The sequence below is a fragment of the Neocloeon triangulifer genome, unplaced genomic scaffold, assembly GCF_031216515.1.
Source record: "Neocloeon triangulifer isolate White Clay Creek 2 clone unplaced genomic scaffold, ASM3121651v1 ptg000011l, whole genome shotgun sequence".
NCBI classification, from domain to species: Eukaryota; Metazoa; Arthropoda; class Insecta; order Ephemeroptera; family Baetidae; genus Neocloeon; species Neocloeon triangulifer.
Window position 1 is genome coordinate 3106061 of NW_026775553.1, and position 16119 is coordinate 3122179.

The window sequence follows — 16119 nt, forward strand, 5'->3', positions numbered from 1 at the left end:
AAACGAGCTGGCAAAACCGAGGCATTATTGAAAGATGGATTCATGGTGAAAATCATGAATTTTATTTATTTCACTATTCCACCATATCTTTATTAAATTTTATTGTTCCTGCGCATTATTTGACTTCAATCAAACGCGCTGGCCAAACCGAGGCATAATTGAAAGATGGATTCATGGTGAAAATCATGAATTTTATTTTTTTCACTATTCCACCATATCTTTATTAAATTTTATTGTTCCTGCGCATTATTTGACTTCAATCAAACGCGCTGGCCAAACCGAGGCATAATTGAAAGATGGATTCATGGTGAAAATCATGAATTTTATTTTTTTCACTATTCCACCATATCTTTATTAAATTTTATTGTTCCGGCGCATCAAATGACTTAAATCAAACGCGCTGGCCAAACCGAGACAACATTGAAAGTTGGATTCATGGCGAAAATCGTGAATTTTATTTTTTACATTATTTCACTGTATCTTTATTAAATTTTATTGTTCCGGCGCATAATTTGACTTCAATCAAACGAGCTGGCAAAACCGAGGCATTATTGAAAGATGGATTCATGGTGAAAATCATGAATTTTATTTATTTCACTATTCCACCATATCTTTATTAAATTTTATTGTTCCTGCGCATATTTGACTTCAATCAAACGCGCTGGCCAAACCGAGGCATAATTGAAAGATGGATTCATGGTGAAAATCATGAATTTTATTTTTTTCACTATTCCACCATATCTTTATTTAATTTTATTGTTCCGGCGCATCAAATGACTTAAATCAAACGCGCTGGCCAAACCGAGACAACATTGAAAGTTGGATTCATGGTGAAAATCGTGAATTTTATTTTTTACATTATTCCACTGTATCTTTATTAAATTTTATTGTTCGGGCGCATTATTTGACTTCAATCAAACGCGCTGGCCAAACCGAGGCAACTTTGAAAGTTGGATTCATGGTGAAAATCATGAATTTTATTTTTTTCACTATTCCACCATATCTTTATTAAATTTTATTGTTCCGGCGCATAATCTGACTTCAATCAAAGGCGCTGGCAAAACCGAGGCATTATTGAAAGATGGATTCATGGTGAAAATCATGAATTTTATTTTTTTGACTATTCCACCATATCTTTATTAAATTTTAATGTTTCGGCGCATAATTTGACTTCAATCACACGCGCTGGCCAAACCGAGGCATTATTGAAAGATGGATTCATGGTGAAAATCATGAATTTTATTTTTTTCACTATTCCACCATATCTTTATTAAATTTTATTGTTCCGGCGCATAATTTGACTTCAATCAAACGCGCTGGCCAAACCGAGGCAACTTTGAAAGTTGGATTCATGGTGAAAATCATGAATTTTATTTTTTACATTATTCCACTGAATCTTTATTAAATTTTAATGTTTCGGCGCATAATTTGACTTCAATCAAACGCGCTGGCAAAACCGAGGCATTATTGAAAGATTGATTCATGGTGAAAATCATGAATTTTATTTTTTTCACTATTCCACCATTACTTTATTAAATTTTATTGTTCCGGCGCATAATTTGACTTCCATCAAACGCGCTGGCCAAACCGAGGCATAATTGAAAGATGGATTCATGGTGAAAATCATGAATTTTGTTTTTTTCACTATTCCTCTATATCTTTATTAAATTTTAATGTTTCGGCGCATAATTTGAATTCAATCACACGCGCTGGCCAAACCGAGGCATTATTGAAAGATGGATTCATGGTGAAAATCATGAATTTTATTTTTTTCACTATTCCACCATATCTCTATTAAATTTTATTGTTCCGGCGCATAATTTGACTTCAATGAAACGCGCTGGCCAAACCGAGGCAACTTTGAAAGTTGGATTCATGGTGAAAATCATGAATTTTATTTTTTACATTATTCCACTGAATCTTTATTAAATTTTAATGTTTTGACGCATAATTTGACTTCAATCAAACGCGCTGGCCAAACCGAGGCATTATTGAAAGATGGATTCATGGTGAAAATCATGAATTTTATTTTTTACATTATTCCACTGAATCTTTATTGAATTTTAATGTTTCGGCGCATAATTTGACTTCAATCAAAGGCGCTGGCAAAACCGAGGCATTATTGAAAGATGGATACATGGTGAAAATCATGAATTTTATTTTTTTCACTATTCCACCATATCTTTATTAAATTTTATTGTTCCGGCGCATAATTTGACTTCCATCAAACGCGCTGGCCAAACCGAGGCATAATTGAAAGATGGATTCATGGTGAAAATCATGAATTTTGTTTTTTTCACTATTCCTCTATATCTTTATTAAATTTTATTGTATCGGCGCAGAATTTGACTTCAATCAAACGCGCTGGCCAAACCGAGGCATTATTGAAAGATGGATTCATGGTGAAAATCATGAATTTTATTTTTTTCACTATTCCACCATATCTTTATTAAATTTTATTGTTCCTGCGCATTATTTGACTTCAATCAAACGCGCTGGCCAAACCGAGGCATAATTGAAAGATGGATTCATGGTGAAAATCATGAATTTTATTTTTTTCACTATTCCACCATATCTTTATTAAATTTTATTGTTCCGGCGCATCAAATGACTTAAATCAAACGCGCTGGCCAAACCGAGACAACATTGAAAGTTGGATTCATGGTGAAAATCGTGAATTTTATTTTTTACATTATTTCACTGTATCTTTATTAAATTTTATTGTTCCGGCGCATAATTTGACTTCAATCAAACGAGCTGGCAAAACCGAGGCATTATTGAAAGATGGATTCATGGTGAAAATCATGAATTTTATTTATTTCACTATTCCACCATATCTTTATTAAATTTTATTGTTCCTGCGCATTATTTGACTTCAATCAAACGCGCTGGCCAAACCGAGGCATAATTGAAAGATGGATTCATGGTGAAAATCATGAATTTTATTTTTTTCACTATTCCACCATATCTTTATTAAATTTTATTGTTCCTGCGCATTATTTGACTTCAATCAAACGCGCTGGCCAAACCGAGGCATAATTGAAAGATGGATTCATGGTGAAAATCATGAATTTTATTTTTTTCACTATTCCACCATATCTTTATTAAATTTTATTGTTCCGGCGCATCAAATGACTTAAATCAAACGCGCTGGCCAAACCGAGACAACATTGAAAGTTGGATTCATGGCGAAAATCGTGAATTTTATTTTTTACATTATTTCACTGTATCTTTATTAAATTTTATTGTTCCGGCGCATAATTTGACTTCAATCAAACGAGCTGGCAAAACCGAGGCATTATTGAAAGATGGATTCATGGTGAAAATCATGAATTTTATTTATTTCACTATTCCACCATATCTTTATTAAATTTTATTGTTCCTGCGCATATTTGACTTCAATCAAACGCGCTGGCCAAACCGAGGCATAATTGAAAGATGGATTCATGGTGAAAATCATGAATCCACCATATCTTTATTAAATTTTATTGTTCCGGCGCATCAAATGACTTAAATCAAACGCGCTGGCCAAACCGAGACAACATTGAAAGTTGGATTCATGGCGAAAATCGTGAATTTTATTTTTTACATTATTCCACTGAATCTTTATTAAATTTTAATGTTTCGGCGCATAATTTGACTTCAATCAAACGCGCTGGCCAAACCGAGGCATTATTGAAAGATGGATTCATGGTGAAAATCATGAATTTTATTTTTTTCACTATTCCACCATATCTTTATTAAATTTTATTGTTCCGGCGCATAATTTGACTTCCATCAAACGCGCTGGCCAAACCGAGGCATAATTGAAAGATGGATTCATGGTGAAAATCATGAATTTTGTTTTTTTCACTATTCCACTATATCTTTATTAAATTTTATTGTTCCGGCGCATAATTTGACTTCAATCAAAGGCGCTGGCAAAACCGAGGCATTATTGAAAGATGGATTCATGGTGAAAATCATGAATTTTATTTTTTTCACTATTCCACCATATCTTTATTAAATTTTATTGTTCCGGCGCATAATTTGACTTCCATCAAACGCGCTGGCCAAACCGAGGCATAATTGAAAGATGGATTCATGGTGAAAATCATGAATTTTGTTTTTTTCACTATTCCACTATATCTTTATTAAATTTTATTGTTCCGGCGCATAATTTGACTTCAATCAAACGCGCTGGCCAAACCGAGGCATAATTGAAAGATGGATTCATGGTGAAAATCATGAATTTTATTTTTTTCACTATTCCACCATATCTTTATTAAATTTTATTGTTCCGGCGCATAATTTGACTTCAATCACACGCGCTGGCCAAACCGAGGCATTATTGAAAGATGGATTCATGTTGAAAATCATGAATTTTATTTTTTTCACTATTCCACCATATCTTTATTAAATTTTATTGTTCCGGCGCATCAAATGACTTCAATCAAACGCGCTGGCCAAACCGAGACAACATTGAAAGTTGGATTCATGGTGAAAATCGTGAATTTTATTTTTTACATTATTCCACTGTATCTTTATTAAATTTTATTGTTCGGGCGCATTATTTGACTTCAATCAAACGCGCTGGCCAAACCGAGGCAACTTTGAAAGTTGGATTCATGGTGAAAATCATGAATTTTATTTTTTTCACTATTCCACCATATCTTTATTAAATTTTATTGTTCCGGCGCATAATTTGACTTCAATCAAAGGCGCTGGCAAAACCGAGGCATTATTGAAAGATGGATTCATGGTGAAAATCATGAATTTTATTTTTTTGACTATTCCACCATATCTTTATTAAATTTTAATGTTTCGGCGCATAATTTGACTTCAATCACACGCGCTGGCCAAACCGAGGCATTATTGAAAGATGGATTCATGGTGAAAATCATGAATTTTATTTTTTTCACTATTCCACCATATCTTTATTAAATTTTATTGTTCCTGCGCATTATTTGACTTCAATCAAACGCGCTGGCCAAACCGAGGCATAATTGAAAGATGGATTCATGGTGAAAATCATGAATTTTATTTTTTTCACTATTCCACCATATCTTTATTAAATTTTATTGTTCCGGCGCATAATTTGACTTCAATCAAAGGCGCTGGCAAAACCGAGGCATTATTGAAAGATGGATTCATGGTGAAAATCATGAATTTTATTTTTTTCACTATTCCACCATATCTTTATTAAATTTTATTGTTCCTGCGCATTATTTGACTTCAATCAAACGCGCTGGCCAAACCGAGGCATAATTGAAAGATGGATTCATGGTGAAAATCATGAATTTTGTTTTTTTCACTATTCCACTATATCTTTATTAAATTTTATTGTTCCGGCGCATAATTTGACTTCCATCAAACGCGCTGGCCAAACCGAGGCATAATTGAAAGATGGATTCATGGTGAAAATCATGAATTTTGTATTTTTCACTATTCCTCTATATCTTTATTAAATTTTATTGTTCCTGCGCATTATTTGACTTCAATCAAACGCGCTGGCCAAACCGAGGCATAATTGAAAGATGGATTCATGGTGAAAATCATGAATTTTATTTTTTTCACTATTCCACCATATCTTTATTAAATTTTAATGTTTCGGCGCATAATTTGACTTCAATCAAACGCGCTGGCCAAACCGAGGCATTATTGAAAGATGGATTCATGGTGAAAATCATGAATTTTATTTTTTTCACTATTCCACCATATCTTTATTAAATTTTATTGTTCCGGCGCATAATTTGACTTCCATCAAACGCGCTGGCCAAACCGAGGCATAATTGAAAGATGGATTCATGGTGAAAATCATGAATTTTGTTTTTTTCACTATTCCACTATATCTTTATTAAATTTTATTGTTCCGGCGCATAATTTGACTTCAATCAAACGCGCTGGCCAAACCGAGGCATAATTGAAAGATGGATTCATGGTGAAAATCATGAATTTTATTTTTTTCACTATTCCACCATATCTTTATTAAATTTTATTGTTCCGGCGCATAATTTGACTTCAATCACACGCGCTGGCCAAACCGAGGCATTATTGAAAGATGGATTCATGTTGAAAATCATGAATTTTATTTTTTTCACTATTCCACCATATCTTTATTAAATTTTATTGTTCCGGCGCATCAAATGACTTAAATCAAACGCGCTGGCCAAACCGAGACAACATTGAAAGTTGGATTCATGGTGAAAATCGTGAATTTTATTTTTTACATTATTCCACTGTATCTTTATTAAATTTTATTGTTCGGGCGCATTATTTGACTTCAATCAAACGCGCTGGCCAAACCGAGGCAACTTTGAAAGTTGGATTCATGGTGAAAATCATGAATTTTATTTTTTTCACTATTCCACCATATCTTTATTAAATTTTTTTGTTCCGGCGCATAATTTGACTTCAATCAAAGGCGCTGGCAAAACCGAGGCATTATTGAAAGATGGATTCATGGTGAAAATCATGAATTTTATTTTTTTGACTATTCCACCATATCTTTATTAAATTTTAATGTTTCGGCGCATAATTTGACTTCAATCACACGCGCTGGCCAAACCGAGGCATTATTGAAAGATGGATTCATGGTGAAAATCATGAATTTTATTTTTTTCACTATTCCACCATATCTTTATTAAATTTTATTGTTCCTGCGCATTATTTGACTTCAATCAAACGCGCTGGCCAAACCGAGGCATAATTGAAAGATGGATTCATGGTGAAAATCATGAATTTTATTTTTTTCACTATTCCACCATATCTTTATTAAATTTTATTGTTCCGGCGCATAATTTGACTTCAATCAAAGGCGCTGGCAAAACCGAGGCATTATTGAAAGATGGATTCATGGTGAAAATCATGAATTTTATTTTTTTCACTATTCCACCATATCTTTATTAAATTTTATTGTTCCTGCGCATTATTTGACTTCAATCAAACGCGCTGGCCAAACCGAGGCATAATTGAAAGATGGATTCATGGTGAAAATCATGAATTTTGTTTTTTTCACTATTCCACTATATCTTTATTAAATTTTATTGTTCCGGCGCATAATTTGACTTCAATCAAACGCGCTGGCCAAACCGAGGCATAATTGAAAGATGGATTCATGGTGAAAATCATGAATTTTATTTTTTTCACTATTCCACCATATCTTTATTAAATTTTATTGTTCCGGCGCATAATTTGACTTCAATCACACGCGCTGGCCAAACCGAGGCATTATTGAAAGATGGATTCATGTTGAAAATCATGAATTTTATTTTTTTCACTATTCCACCATATCTTTATTAAATTTTATTGTTCCGGCGCATCAAATGACTTAAATCAAACGCGCTGGCCAAACCGAGACAACATTGAAAGTTGGATTCATGGTGAAAATCGTGAATTTTATTTTTTACATTATTCCACTGTATCTTTATTAAATTTTATTGTTCGGGCGCATTATTTGACTTCAATCAAACGCGCTGGCCAAACCGAGGAAACTTTGAAAGTTGGATTCATGGTGAAAATCATGAATTTTATTTTTTTCACTATTCCACCATATCTTTATTAAATTTTATTGTTCCGGCGCATAATCTGACTTCAATCAAAGGCGCTGGCAAAACCGAGGCATTATTGAAAGATGGATTCATGGTGAAAATCATGAATTTTATTTTTTTGACTATTCCACCATATCTTTATTAAATTTTAATGTTTCGGCGCATAATTTGACTTCAATCACACGCGCTGGCCAAACCGAGGCATTATTGAAAGATGGATTCATGGTGAAAATCATGAATTTTATTTTTTTCACTATTCCACCATATCTTTATTAAATTTTATTGTTCCGGCGCATAATTTGACTTCAATCACACGCGCTGGCCAAACCGAGGCATTATTGAAAGATGGATTCATGTTGAAAATTATGAATTTTATTTTTTTCACTATTCCACCATATCTTTATTAAATTTTATTGTTCCGGCGCATCAAATGACTTAAATCAAACGCGCTGGCCAAACCGAGACAACATTGAAAGTTGGATTCATGGTGAAAATCGTGAATTTTATTTTTTACATTATTCCACTGTATCTTTATTAAATTTTATTGTTCGGGCGCATTATTTGACTTCAATCAAACGCGCTGGCCAAACCGAGGCAACTTTGAAAGTTGGATTCATGGTGAAAATCATGAATTTTATTTTTTTCACTATTCCACCATATCTTTATTAAATTTTATTGTTCCGGCGCATAATCTGACTTCAATCAAAGGCGCTGGCCAAACCGAGGCATTATTGAAAGATGGATTCATGGTGAAAATCATGAATTTTATTTTTTTCACTATTCCACCATATCTTTATTAAATTTTATTGTTCCTGCGCATTATTTGACTTCAATCAAACGCGCTGGCCAAACCGAGGCATAATTGAAAGATGGATTCATGGTGAAAATCATGAATTTTATTTTTTTCACTATTCCACCATATCTTTATTAAATTTTATTGTTCCGGCGCATAATTTGACTTCAATCAAAGGCGCTGGCAAAACCGAGGCATTATTGAAAGATGGATTCATGGTGAAAATCATGAATTTTATTTTTTTCACTATTCCACCATATCTTTATTAAATTTTATTGTTCCTGCGCATTATTTGACTTCAATCAAACGCGCTGGCCAAACCGAGACATAATTGAAAGATGGATTCATGGTGAAAATCATGAATTATATTTTTTTTCACTATTCCACTATATCTTTATTAAATTTTATTGTTCCGGCGCATTATTTGACTTCAATCAAACGCGCTGGCCAAACCGAGGCATAATTGAAAGATGGATTCATGGTGAAAATCATGAATTTTATTTTTTTCACTATTCCACCATATCTTTATTAAATTTTATTGTTCCGGCGCATAATTTGACTTCAATCACACGCGCTGGCCAAACCGAGGCATTATTGAAAGATGGATTCATGGTGAAAATCATGAATTTTATTTTTTTCACTATTCCACCATATCTTTATTAAATTTTATTGTTCCGGCGCATCAAATGACTTAAATCAAACGCGCTGGCCAAACCGAGACAACATTGAAAGTTGGATTCATGGTGAAAATCGTGAATTTTATTTTTTACATTATTTCACTGTATCTTTATTAAACTTTATTGTTCGGGCGCATTATTTGACTTCAATCAAACGCGCTGGCCAAACCGAGGCAACTTTGAAAGTTGGATTCATGGTGAAAATCATGAATTTTATTTTTTACATTATTCCACTGTATCTTTATTAAATTTTATTGTTCGGGCGCATTATTTGACTTCAATCAAACGCGCTGGCCAAACCGAGGCAACTTTGAAAGTTGGATTCATGGTGAAAATCATGAATTTTATTTTTTACATTATTCCACTGTATCTTTATTAAATTTTATTGTTCGGGCGCATTATTTGACTTCAATCAAACGCGCTGGCCAAACCGAGGCATTATTGAAAGTTGGATTCATGGTGAAAATCATGAATTTTATTTTTTACATTATTCCACTGTATCTTTATTAAATTTTATTGTTCGGGCGCATTATTTGACTTCAATCAAACGCGCTGGCCAAACCGAGGCAACTTTGAAAGTTGGATTCATGGTGAAAATCATGAATTTTATTTTTTTCACTATTCCACCATATCTTTATTAAATTTTATTGTTCCGGCGCATAATTTGACTTCAATCAAAGGCGCTGGCAAAACCGAGGCATTATTGAAAGATGGATTCATGGTGAAAATCATGAATTTTATTTTTTTGACTATTCCACTGAATCTTTATTAAATTTTAATGTTTCGGCGCATAATTTGACTTCAATCACACGCGCTGGCCAAACCGAGGCATTATTGAAAGATGGATTCATGGTGAAAATCATGAATTTTATTTTTTTCACTATTCCACCATATCTTTATTAAATTTTATTGTTCCTGCGCATTATTTGACTTCAATCAAACGCGCTGGCCAAACCGAGGAATAATTGAAAGATGGATTCATGGTGAAAATCATGAATTTTATTTTTTTCACTATTCCACCATATCTTTATTAAATTTTATTGTTCCGGCGCATAATTTGACTTCAATCAAACGCGCTGGCCAAACCGAGGCATAATTGAAAGATGGATTCATGGTGAAAATCATGAATTTTATTTTTTTCACTATTCCACCATATCTTTATTAAATTTTATTGTTCCGGCGCATAATTTGACTTCAATCACACGCGCTGGCCAAACCGAGGCATTATTGAAAGATGGATTCATGGTGAAAATCATGAATTTTGTTTTTTTCACTATTCCACTATATCTTTATTAAATTTTATTGTTCCGGCGCATAATTTGACTTCAATCAAACGCGCTGGCCAAACCGAGGCATAATTGAAAGATGGATTCATGGTGAAAATCATGAATTTTATTTTTTTCACTATTCCACCATATCTTTATTAAATTTTATTGTTCCGGCGCATAATTTGACTTCAATCAAAGGCGCTGGCAAAACCGAGGCATTATTGAAAGATGGATTCATGGTGAAAATCATGAATTTTATTTTTTTCACTATTCCACCATATCTTTATTAAATTTTATTGTTCCTGCGCATTATTTGACTTCAATCAAACGCGCTGGCCAAACCGAGACATAATTGAAAGATGGATTCATGGTGAAAATCATGAATTATATTTTTTTCACTATTCCACCATATCTTTATTAAATTTTATTGTTCCGGCGCATAATTTGACTTCAATCACACGCGCTGGCCAAACCGAGGCATTATTGAAAGATGGATTCATGGTGAAAATCATGAATTTTATTTTTTTCACTATTCCACCATATCTTTATTAAATTTTATTGTTCCGGCGCATAATTTGACTTCAATCACACGCGCTGGCCAAACCGAGGCATTATTGAAAGATGGATTCATGTTGAAAATTATGAATTTTATTTTTTTCACTATTCCACCATATCTTTATTAAATTTTATTGTTCCGGCGCATCAAATGACTTAAATCAAACGCGCTGGCCAAACCGAGACAACATTGAAAGTTGGATTCATGGTGAAAATCGTGAATTTTATTTTTTACATTATTCCACTGTATCTTTATTAAATTTTATTGTTCGGGCGCATTATTTGACTTCAATCAAACGCGCTGGCCAAACCGAGGCAACTTTGAAAGTTGGATTCATGGTGAAAATCATGAATTTTATTTTTTTCACTATTCCACCATATCTTTATTAAATTTTATTGTTCCGGCGCATAATCTGACTTCAATCAAAGGCGCTGGCCAAACCGAGGCATTATTGAAAGATGGATTCATGGTGAAAATCATGAATTTTATTTTTTTCACTATTCCACCATATCTTTATTAAATTTTATTGTTCCTGCGCATTATTTGACTTCAATCAAACGCGCTGGCCAAACCGAGGCATAATTGAAAGATGGATTCATGGTGAAAATCATGAATTTTATTTTTTTCACTATTCCACCATATCTTTATTAAATTTTATTGTTCCGGCGCATAATTTGACTTCAATCAAAGGCGCTGGCAAAACCGAGGCATTATTGAAAGATGGATTCATGGTGAAAATCATGAATTTTATTTTTTTCACTATTCCACCATATCTTTATTAAATTTTATTGTTCCTGCGCATTATTTGACTTCAATCAAACGCGCTGGCCAAACCGAGACATAATTGAAAGATGGATTCATGGTGAAAATCATGAATTATATTTTTTTTCACTATTCCACTATATCTTTATTAAATTTTATTGTTCCGGCGCATTATTTGACTTCAATCAAACGCGCTGGCCAAACCGAGGCATAATTGAAAGATGGATTCATGGTGAAAATCATGAATTTTATTTTTTTCACTATTCCACCATATCTTTATTAAATTTTATTGTTCCGGCGCATAATTTGACTTCAATCACACGCGCTGGCCAAACCGAGGCATTATTGAAAGATGGATTCATGGTGAAAATCATGAATTTTATTTTTTTCACTATTCCACCATATCTTTATTAAATTTTATTGTTCCGGCGCATCAAATGACTTAAATCAAACGCGCTGGCCAAACCGAGACAACATTGAAAGTTGGATTCATGGTGAAAATCGTGAATTTTATTTTTTACATTATTTCACTGTATCTTTATTAAACTTTATTGTTCGGGCGCATTATTTGACTTCAATCAAACGCGCTGGCCAAACCGAGGCAACTTTGAAAGTTGGATTCATGGTGAAAATCATGAATTTTATTTTTTACATTATTCCACTGTATCTTTATTAAATTTTATTGTTCGGGCGCATTATTTGACTTCAATCAAACGCGCTGGCCAAACCGAGGCAACTTTGAAAGTTGGATTCATGGTGAAAATCATGAATTTTATTTTTTACATTATTCCACTGTATCTTTATTAAATTTTATTGTTCGGGCGCATTATTTGACTTCAATCAAACGCGCTGGCCAAACCGAGGCATTATTGAAAGTTGGATTCATGGTGAAAATCATGAATTTTATTTTTTACATTATTCCACTGTATCTTTATTAAATTTTATTGTTCGGGCGCATTATTTGACTTCAATCAAACGCGCTGGCCAAACCGAGGCAACTTTGAAAGTTGGATTCATGGTGAAAATCATGAATTTTATTTTTTTCACTATTCCACCATATCTTTATTAAATTTTATTGTTCCGGCGCATAATTTGACTTCAATCAAAGGCGCTGGCAAAACCGAGGCATTATTGAAAGATGGATTCATGGTGAAAATCATGAATTTTATTTTTTTGACTATTCCACTGAATCTTTATTAAATTTTAATGTTTCGGCGCATAATTTGACTTCAATCACACGCGCTGGCCAAACCGAGGCATTATTGAAAGATGGATTCATGGTGAAAATCATGAATTTTATTTTTTTCACTATTCCACCATATCTTTATTAAATTTTATTGTTCCTGCGCATTATTTGACTTCAATCAAACGCGCTGGCCAAACCGAGGCATAATTGAAAGATGGATTCATGGTGAAAATCATGAATTTTATTTTTTTCACTATTCCACCATATCTTTATTAAATTTTATTGTTCCTGCGCATTATTTGACTTCAATCAAACGCGCTGGCCAAACCGAGGCATAATTGAAAGATGGATTCATGGTGAAAATCATGAATTTTATTTTTTTCACTATTCCACCATATCTTTATTAAATTTTATTGTTCCGGCGCATAATTTGACTTCAATCAAACGCGCTGGCCAAACCGAGGCATAATTGAAAGATGGATTCATGGTGAAAATCATGAATTTTATTTTTTTCACTATTCCACCATATCTTTATTAAATTTTATTGTTCCGGCGCATAATTTGACTTCAATCACACGCGCTGGCCAAACCGAGGCATTATTGAAAGATGGATTCATGTTGAAAATCATGAATTTTATTTTTTTCACTATTCCACCATATCTTTATTAAATTTTATTGTTCCGGCGCATCAAATGACTTAAATCAAACGCGCTGGCCAAACCGAGACAACATTGAAAGTTGGATTCATGGTGAAAATCGTGAATTTTATTTTTTACATTATTCCACTGTATCTTTATTAAATTTTATTGTTCGGGCGCATTATTTGACTTCAATCAAACGCGCTGGCCAAACCGAGGAAACTTTGAAAGTTGGATTCATGGTGAAAATCATGAATTTTATTTTTTTCACTATTCCACCATATCTTTATTAAATTTTATTGTTCCGGCGCATAATCTGACTTCAATCAAAGGCGCTGGCAAAACCGAGGCATTATTGAAAGATGGATTCATGGTGAAAATCATGAATTTTATTTTTTTGACTATTCCACCATATCTTTATTAAATTTTAATGTTTCGGCGCATAATTTGACTTCAATCACACGCGCTGGCCAAACCGAGGCATTATTGAAAGATGGATTCATGGTGAAAATCATGAATTTTATTTTTTTCACTATTCCACCATATCTTTATTAAATTTTATTGTTCCGGCGCATAATTTGACTTCAATCACACGCGCTGGCCAAACCGAGGCATTATTGAAAGATGGATTCATGTTGAAAATTATGAATTTTATTTTTTTCACTATTCCACCATATCTTTATTAAATTTTATTGTTCCGGCGCATCAAATGACTTAAATCAAACGCGCTGGCCAAACCGAGACAACATTGAAAGTTGGATTCATGGTGAAAATCGTGAATTTTATTTTTTACATTATTCCACTGTATCTTTATTAAATTTTATTGTTCCTGCGCATTATTTGACTTCAATCAAACGCGCTGGCCAAACCGAGGCATAATTGAAAGATGGATTCATGGTGAAAATCATGAATTTTATTTTTTTCACTATTCCACCATATCTTTATTAAATTTTATTGTTCCGGCGCATAATTTGACTTCAATCAAAGGCGCTGGCAAAACCGAGGCATTATTGAAAGATGGATTCATGGTGAAAATCATGAATTTTATTTTTTTCACTATTCCACCATATCTTTATTAAATTTTATTGTTCCTGCGCATTATTTGACTTCAATCAAACGCGCTGGCCAAACCGAGGCATAATTGAAAGATGGATTCATGGTGAAAATCATGAATTTTATTTTTTTCACTATTCCACCATATCTTTATTAAATTTTATTGTTCCGGCGCATAATTTGACTTCAATCACACGCGCTGGCCAAACCGAGGCATTATTGAAAGATGGATTCATGGTGAAAATCATGAATTTTATTTTTTTCACTATTCCACCATATCTTTATTAAATTTTATTGTTCCGGCGCATCAAATGACTTAAATCAAACGCGCTGGCCAAACCGAGACAACATTGAAAGTTGGATTCATGGTGAAAATCGTGAATTTTATTTTTTACATTATTTCACTGTATCTTTATTAAACTTTATTGTTCGGGCGCATTATTTGACTTCAATCAAACGCGCTGGCCAAACCGAGGCAACTTTGAAAGTTGGATTCATGGTGAAAATCATGAATTTTATTTTTTACATTATTCCACTGTATCTTTATTAAATTTTATTGTTCGGGCGCATTATTTGACTTCAATCAAACGCGCTGGCCAAACCGAGGCAACTTTGAAAGTTGGATTCATGGTGAAAATCATGAATTTTATTTTTTACATTATTCCACTGTATCTTTATTAAATTTTATTGTTCGGGCGCATTATTTGACTTCAATCAAACGCGCTGGCCAAACCGAGGCATTATTGAAAGTTGGATTCATGGTGAAAATCATGAATTTTATTTTTTACATTATTCCACTGTATCTTTATTAAATTTTATTGTTCGGGCGCATTATTTGACTTCAATCAAACGCGCTGGCCAAACCGAGGCAACTTTGAAAGTTGGATTCATGGTGAAAATCATGAATTTTATTTTTTTCACTATTCCACCATATCTTTATTAAATTTTATTGTTCCGGCGCATAATTTGACTTCAATCAAAGGCGCTGGCAAAACCGAGGCATTATTGAAAGATGGATTCATGGTGAAAATCATGAATTTTATTTTTTTGACTATTCCACTGAATCTTTATTAAATTTTAATGTTTCGGCGCATAATTTGACTTCAATCACACGCGCTGGCCAAACCGAGGCATTATTGAAAGATGGATTCATGGTGAAAATCATGAATTTTATTTTTTTCACTATTCCACCATATCTTTATTAAATTTTATTGTTCCTGCGCATTATTTGACTTCAATCAAACGCGCTGGCCAAACCGAGGCATAATTGAAAGATGGATTCATGGTGAAAATCATGAATTTTATTTTTTTCACTATTCCACCATATCTTTATTAAATTTTATTGTTCCGGCGCATAATTTGACTTCAATCAAACGCGCTGGCCAAACCGAGGCATAATTGAAAGATGGATTCATGGTGAAAATCATGAATTTTATTTTTTTCACTATTCCACCATATCTTTATTAAATTTTATTGTTCCGGCGCATAATTTGACTTCAATCACACGCGCTGGCCAAACCGAGGCATTATTGAAAGATGGATTCATGGTGAAAATCATGAATTTTATTTTTTTCACTATTCCACCATATCTTTATTAAATTTTATTGTTCCGGCGCATCAAATGACTTAAATCAAACGCGCTGGCCAAACCGAGACA